The 6,593-nt window shown below is 48.5% G+C and overlaps 1 long non-coding RNA gene across 1 annotated transcript; it reads left to right on the top strand.

Moving 5' to 3' along the window:
- The first annotated feature begins 5,264 nt into the window (after positions 1–5,264).
- On the top strand, positions 5,265–6,393 carry LOC120638689. The gene is made up of 2 exons (XR_005660553.1): positions 5,265–5,409; positions 6,039–6,393. It is a non-coding gene; the product is annotated as an uncharacterized LOC120638689 (long non-coding RNA).
- Positions 6,394–6,593: the final 200 nt, after the last annotated feature.

Below are 6,593 nucleotides of genomic sequence, written 5' to 3'. Positions count from 1 at the left end.
GGATAAAAGCACTTGGGGAAATAGAGAGAAAAGAGGCAGGAAGGAGAGTGGCTTCTTCCACTTGGCTGCCACTTTCTTTCATTTATTCAATCATATTTATTGAGTGCTTGCTGTGTGCAGAGCACTGTACTAAGTGCTTGGGAGAGTACATTATAACAATAAACAGACACATTTCCTGCCCACAACGAGCTTAGTCTAGAGAGGAGAGAGACATTAATACAAATTACAGATATGTACATATGTGCCGTGGGTCTGGGAGGTAGAATGAATAAAGGAAGCAAGTCAGGGTGATGCAGAAGGGAGTGGGAGAAGGGAAAAGGGGAGCTTAGTCAGGGAAGACCTCTTAGAGGAGATGTGCCTTCAATAAGGCTTTGAAGGCGGAGAGAGTAATTGTCTGTCGGATTTGAGGAATGCATTCCAGGCCAGAGGGAGGACGTAGGCGAGATGTCTGCAGTGAGATAGGCGAGATCGAGGTACAGTGAGAAGGTTAGCATTAGAGGACTGAACTGTGTGGGCTGGGTTGTAGTAGGAGAGTAGCAAGGGGAGGTAGGTGGGGACGAGGTGATTGAGTGCTTCAGAGTCAATGATGAGGAGTTTTTATTTGATGCGGAGGAGGATGGGCAACCACTGGAGTTTCGTAAGGAGTGGGGAACATCCCCATGAGCATTTTTGTAGAAAAATGACCCAGGCAGCAAAATGAAGTATGGACTGGAGTGGGGAGAGACAGGAGGCCGGGAGGTCAGCGGGGAGACTGATGCAGTAATCCAAGTGGGATGGGGCAAGTGATTATATTAACACGGTAGCAGTTTGAATGGAGAGGAAAGGGAGGATTTTAGTGATGCTGTGAATGTCGAACTGCGAAGATTTAGTGATGAATTGAATATGTGGGTTGAATGAGAGAGAGGGGTCAAGGATGACACCAAGATTACAGACTTGTGAGAAAGGAAGGATGGTGGTGCCATCTACAGTGATGGGAAAGTCAGAGGGAAGAAAGGGTTTGGGAGGGAAGATAGGGTGTTCTGTTTTGGACATGTTAAGCCACCTTCTGCCACCATCACCCAGCCAGGCAACAGCAGCTCCAGCCAACCCTGGGGCAAACCAGCTGAGCTGGGGATGTTGTCACTGTTTTGAATGATGATGGCAGAGGACCCCAAGTCCCAGTCCTACAGCCTGAGAGCTGAGGGTTGGGTGGGGGGGGGTGGTCAGCTTCTCAGTCTCACAGGAATTATCTGACCCATGGAGATTGCTCTGGTGGTCTGCCCCAGCCTCAGTGGGTGGCCACAGCTACCCTAACAACTTCTAAGACAAGACAACCATCTTGTCCCCCAGCCCCCCACCAATCTGCCTGAGCGGGTCCAAGGTGAGATGGGGCCAAAAGTGGCTTCATTTTTTATCCTTATCCTATTTTAGCCAGTGGGTTAAGAGGCTGGTGACCCTGTGCACACTGCAGCAAAAGCTGTGGCTTCACCTCAAAGGGCTCATCCCTGTTGAATATGTTGTAGTTTGTTAGGACAGTTAGGAGTCAGTGGAGTTTGGATGAGAACCATCTTGGTAAACGGAGGGACACATTGATTTTCAAATGGAATTATGGGATTATCACACTCAACTGGGAAGCTCCCTCCTAAACTATCATTTCCAAATAACTGTTGGTGTGTCCTTTTCTCTCTCTGCAGCTCCAAATCTTCTTCATATTATCATGTTGGTGTGGGGGAACTGAATCTCTATTCCCTGCATCCCTTCAAGCTGACACCTGTGAAACAAATTATCATAAATGAGAAGTTTAAAACGCGTGCTGAAGACGGTGGGGACATCGCATTGGTGGAACTAGATAGACCAGTGACTTTCTCAAAAAATGTCAAAAAAATCAATCTCCCCTCATCTGGAGATGCTGAAGTACTACTGAAGGCTCAATGCTGGGTGACGGGTTGGGGGAATATTCAATATAAAGGTGAGGACAAGCTGTGTTTGTGCAATTTTGCTTCAAGGGCAAGAGCCAAATTGATCCCCCACCAGACTCTTTTAACTATCTCTGTCCAGCCAATGAGAGGGAATCACATGATGTCGTGAAGGTAGAAGTGACAGGTTTTAGTGACAGATAGAATATTTGGGTTGAATGAGAGATGAGTTGAAAATAAAGCTCAGGTCACCACTCCATATTATTCTCCTTCCCTTCTATATCACCTTTGTGTTTAAATGTGTACCTTCTAAGTACTTATTCACCCCACTCACAGCCCCACAGCACTTATGCATATAACTAAACTCTGTTTCTTCCCATCCCTGCAATTTATATGAGTATCTAACTCCTCTGCTACATTGTAAAATCCTCGAAGGCAGCTCCACTATACTATACTCTTCCAAGCACTTAGGATAGTGCTTTACACACAGGAAGCCCTCAATGGCATTGACTGTTTGATCTTGACCCCACTTCCCCCTCCAGTTATCGCCCTATCTCCCTACTACCCTTCCTTTCCAAAATCCTAGAACGAGTCATCTACAATCGATGCTTAGAATTTCATAACTCCCATTCTCTCCTAGACCCCCTCCAATCTGGCTTCCGTCCCCTCCACTCTACCGAGACTGCTCTTTCTAAGGTCACCCGTGACCTCCTTCTTGCCAAATCCAATGGCTCCTACTCCATTCTAATCCTCCTTGACCTCTCTGCTGCCTTTGACACAGTCGACCATCCCCTCCTCCTCCGTACCTTATCTCACCTTGGCTTCACGGACTCTGTCCTCTCCTGGTTCTCCTCTTACTTCTCTGGCCGGTCATTCTCGGTCTCCTTCGCCGGAGCCTCCTCCCCCTCCCATCCTTTAACTGTTGGAGTTCCTCAAGGGTCAGTTCTTGGCCCTCTTCTCTTCTCCATTTACACTCACTCCCTCAGTGAACTCATTCGCTCTCACGGCTTTGACTACCATCTCTACGCAGATGACACGCAGATCTACATCTCCGCCCCTGTCCTCTCCCCCTCCCTTCAGGCTCGCATCTCCTCCCGCCTCCGGGACGTCTCCACCTGGATGTCGGCCCGCCACCTAAAGCTCAACATGAGCGAGACTGAGCTCCTCATCTTCCCTCCCAAACCCGGTCCTCTCCCAGACTTCTCTATCACCGTCGATGGCACGACCATCCTTCCCGTCTCTCGGGCCCGCGATCTCGGTGTCATCCTTGACTCGTCTCTCTCGTTCACCCCACACGTCCTATCCGTTACTGAGACCCGCCGGTTTCACCTCTACAATATCACCAAGATCCGCCCTTTCCTCTCCACCCAAACGGCTACCTTACTGTTACGGGCTCTCGTTATATCCCGGCTAGACTACTGTGTCAGCCTTCTCTCTGACCTCCCTTCCTCCTCTCTCGCCCCGCTCCAGTCTATTCTTCACTCCGCCGCCCGGCTCATCTTCCCGCAGAAACGATCTGGGCATGTCACTCCCCTTCTTAAACAACTCCAGTGGTTGCCTATCGACCTCCGCTCCAAACAAAAACTACTCACTCTAGGCTTCGAGGCTCTCCATCACCTTGCCCCTTCCTACCTCTCCTCCCTTCTCTCTTTCTACCACCCACCCCGCACGCTCCAGTCCTCCGCCACCCACCTCCTCACCGTCCCTCGGTCTCGCCCATCCCGCCGTCGACCCCCGGGCCACGTCCTCCCGCGGTCCCAGAACGCCCTCCCTCCTCACCTCCGCCAAACTGATTCTCTTTCCCTCTTCAAAACCCTACTTAAAACTCACCTCCTCCAAGAGGCCTTCCCAGACTGAGCTCCTCTTCTCCCTCTACTCCCTCTGCCACCCCCCCTTCACCTCTCCGCAGCTAAACCCTCTTTTTCCCCTTTTCCCTCTGCTCCTCCACCTCTCCCTTCCCATCCCCACAGCACTGTACTCGTCCGCTCAACTGTATATATTTTCATTACCCTATTTATTTTGTTAATGAATTGTACATCACCTCGATTCTATTTAGTTGCCATGTTCTTCCCCTCGACTCTATTTATTGCCATCGTTCTCGTCTGTCCATCTCCCCCGATTAGACCGTAAGCCCGTCAAACGGCAGGGACTGTCTCTATCTGTTGCCGACTTGTTCATCCCAAGCGCTTAGTACAGTGCTCTGCACATAGTAAGCGCTCAATAAATACTATTGAATGAATGAATGAATCAGTGGACACCTGCCTAGTGCACCACAAGTATCAAACAGGTGCCTTAATGTCCCTATAATGAGTGGGTAATTCATGTGACAATCACTTTCTCTGGCAAATCCTCTGGACAGTTCTGGGTGAGAAGAAGGAGAAACAGCAAATAGTCACCTCCCACCCTCCTACCACCCCTCCTCCTAATCACTCAAAGCCAGCGGCATTTCAGGATTTAGACTCAGCTCAGGTGACTCATCTGCCTGAATAAGTGGGTTTCTGACTGTAGATCTAGACTGTAAGCTTGTTTTGGGCAGGAAACATATCTACCAACCCTGTTGCATTGTACTCCCCCAAGCAGTTGAGAAGCAGCTTGGTCTACTGGATAGAGCACAGGCCTTAGAGTCAGAAGGACTTGGGTTCTAATCCTGACTCCACCACTTGTCAGCTGTGTGACCTTAGGCAAGTCACTTAACTTCTCTGTGCCTCAGTTCCCTCATCTGCAAAATGGGGATTAAGCTTGTGAACCCAATTTGCAACATGGACTGTGTCCAACCAATTAACTTGCATCTATCCCAGCCCTTAGTACAGTGCCTGGCTCACAGTAAGTGCTAAACAAAAACCATAAAAAAACACTTAGTACAATGCTCTGCACACAGTAAGTACTCAATAAGTAGGACTGATTGATTTCTGTCTCTGCCTCAGGCCCAGGGAGAGGGGAACGCCTCCTCTTCCTATTCTTTGCTTAAGCCTCATTTATCACCATACCACAACCTTCCTACTAGTCTCTTTCTTCCATAACAACTGTAATATTTGTTCAAAACTTACTTTGTGCTAAGCCCTGGGGGAGATACAGGATTATCAGGTTGGACAGAATCCCTGTCCCAATCCCTGTCCCCCATGGGGCTCACAGTTTAGGTAGGTATCTATATTTATATTAATGTCTGTCTCCCCCCCTCTACTGTGAGCTCATTGTGGGCAGGGAATGTGTCTTGTTATATTATTCTCTCCCAAGCGTTTAGTCAGTGTTTTGCATAGAGTAAGTGTTCAATAAATACGAATGAGTGAATGAGAACAGGTATTTAACCCCCATTCTATAGGTAAGCCAGTTGAAAATTTTCCCATGTCCTTTTCTCTCTATAGTGCCATTGCCTCCTCCCTATAAACTGCAGGAAGTGCAGATTACCATATTTAAACTTGAGGAGTGCCAACCCATCTTCCATATTGTATCACATGAAATTCAAAAGGACATGTTCTGTGCTGGTGACAAGAAGAAATGGCAGGATTCCTGTCAGGTAAGATATACCTGATCTAATCAGAGAAATCTGGTCTGGTCTAATGTGTCCTATTCCAATTAGGAAATGGGACAGATGCTCAGGAAATGGGGCAAGTGGGTTTTTAAAAGATGCTGGTGGTGCCTAGTGAATTGTAGAGCTAGTCAGGCTAATAAAATTTTCTGAAAGTCTGCAAGGCAGGTCTATAGTTTTCAGAGGAGAATTAGGCCAATGATGCCTCACACAAAAGAATGTATGAATTCTTTCTTGGTCTATCCAACAGCTCAATTCTCTATCCCTTTTTAGGGATGTGATTTATCCAAGTGGGGACCCGACTAGAGCATAGACATGAATTCTCATCTGGTCTCAACTGGAAATATTTCTCAGTGAAAGACAGAACAAGGAAAAATCTCATTCACTGTCCCTGTGGACACCAGGCAGCAGCATCTGGCCCCTCCCTAATGCCTGCCTGTCTGCCCTCTTCTCTGTTAGGCTCTAGTCTGGCTGGATCCCTGGGGTTACCCAGCCCTGGGTCAGAGGACGCTCTTCTTTCTTCGGTCCCCAGATGGGGGGAAAAAACATAATGTCCTCAAAATCGTCACAACTCTTTAACTCCATTTTCTTCCTAATGTTCCTCTATCTCTCCACAGGGTGACTCGGGGGGACCTCTGGCCTGTAAAATAAATGGTGCCTGGACCTTGATTGGGGTAGTGAGCTGGGGAATCCGCTGTGCTACGCCCAATTTTCCAGGAGTTTATACCAATGTCTCCTACTACAGAGACTGGATCGATCGGAGGATGAGCTGACATTAGGGTCTCCCTCTCTCGGTGGTCCCAGCCAGCTCATCCTCTCTGCTTCACTGCTTCTGCCTCTGTGCGAACCCCAGAACCGAATCTGTCCCCTTCTCCTGAGCTCTGAACTGCTTTCTGCAACCAGATATGTTCTCGTATCCCACAAGAAGAAAACAATTTTGGTCCTTTAATAAAAATGCATCTTGTAGCCGTCTCCCTCCTCCACCCTCTCTGCTTTCCTGAGCTGGGCCTTCTCCCACCAGCTCCTCCTCTCCACCTCCCCTTCTCGGAGTCTCTGAGTCCTTCCTTGCCTCTCCCAGAGTCTCCAAGTGGAACATCTCACTGAAGTGGACAGGCACCTCTCACAGGCACTGAGAAGAAGTGAGGGTGATGATGCTGGCAATTTTAGTCTCT

The sequence above is a fragment of the Ornithorhynchus anatinus genome, chromosome 11 (genome assembly GCF_004115215.2).
Source record: "Ornithorhynchus anatinus isolate Pmale09 chromosome 11, mOrnAna1.pri.v4, whole genome shotgun sequence".
NCBI classification, from domain to species: domain Eukaryota; kingdom Metazoa; phylum Chordata; class Mammalia; order Monotremata; family Ornithorhynchidae; genus Ornithorhynchus; species Ornithorhynchus anatinus.
Note: the sequence above shows the minus strand (reverse complement) of the source record. Positions and strands in the feature narration are given on the sequence as shown.